This window comes from Athene cunicularia (assembly GCF_003259725.1).
Source record: "Athene cunicularia isolate RWA chromosome 1 unlocalized genomic scaffold, athCun1 chr1_part2, whole genome shotgun sequence".
NCBI lineage: Eukaryota > Metazoa > Chordata > Aves > Strigiformes > Strigidae > Athene > Athene cunicularia.
The window spans coordinates 70,585,727-70,586,971 of NW_020799092.1; the positions used below are offsets into that span (position 1 = coordinate 70,585,727).

At 35.3% G+C, this 1,245-nt stretch overlaps 1 protein-coding gene across 13 annotated transcripts in view; it reads right to left on the reverse strand.

The window, feature by feature from the left end:
- The window catches only part of MAGI2 (membrane associated guanylate kinase, WW and PDZ domain containing 2), a 532,719-nt gene that overhangs the window by 399,826 nt on the left and 131,648 nt on the right, over positions 1-1,245 (reverse strand). The window lies entirely within an intron of this gene.

A 1,245-nucleotide genomic window follows, 5' to 3' on the forward strand; every position in this document is an offset into this window, starting at 1 on the left:
TTTTTTTTTTTTTTTTTTTTTTTTTTTTTTACAACACTATCTTTAAATATTTATGCGGAAGTCATATTTAATATCTCAACAGCAAATGGACCATACCCAACTGAAAACAATTATTAGTTCTTTATTCACATTATTGCATTGTAATTCAAAATATCTTTGACATAAGGGCCATTACGTGTAAACCTGACTTTCTGAATTGTAGCTTATCCAATGGCCCCGTTCCCTGGAATTACCCTGATTAAAGCTACCATACTGTGCAGGGCTTTGGAGCTTAGACTCTAAAAGACTGAAAGAATGAAACTGGAGCCCCAGATTCTGTGAGAGTCCTAGTTATTGCCAAGTTTTCAGAAATACCCAAATATTCTTGCAAAAGTTAGATTTACTTGCAAACTATGTTACAAGTAAAGATCATAAGAAAAGAAAGACTGTAAATCTTAATATATCATGTTTAATGAGACCAGAATTTCACCTGACATGTCTTTTGCATTAATTATAAAATGTTAGCAAAGAGGAAACATTTGCAAAAATACGCACTAAGGGTGAAGTAGGTATTTATATTTAATTAGTATTTCTGAGAAATTTTAAATGTGTAGATGTAATATATCACCTATGCCAGAATAAATCTAAACCCACCCTCCTATGACCATATTGTTAAAGACTCAAGTTAAAGTCGGAAATCTTACTCATCCCTCCAGCATTCAGCACAGGCACTTCAAGTGCTTCCCAATATTTTGAACAGTATCATAAATAACCATTTGCCCATCTCATATTAACTGCAGATCTATCTACAGACCACACTTCAGTCCCTCTGGCACTACACACAGAATGCAAATTTCCACTTTTTGCTTTCCATGCTATCACTCTTATGATGTAGGGTAATTCTCTTGATAAGCAGACAAAGGAGGAACCTGAATTTGTTTCAGGATATCAGAGAAAAAGAGCTATACAAGATATCATGAATTATCTGCACCATATTACTAGGTAATCTCTATGAGATCCGTTCTACCAACTCTCTTTGCCCTTCTCTGACTTTCAGAGACTCAGGGTTTTCAACTCTGACACATCCTTGTTAGCGATGCTAGCAGGAGTGCTTCATTCCTATCATAGCCAAAGTTTCCACCATAGTCCATGAGCTTTTAGCAGAAGCCAATACTCACTCCAAGGGGCTGGTGAAATTCCTAAAATTCCTATAATATATATTCCTGTAATATATGAAATTCTTTCAAACTAGGCTTCTGAGGCGGG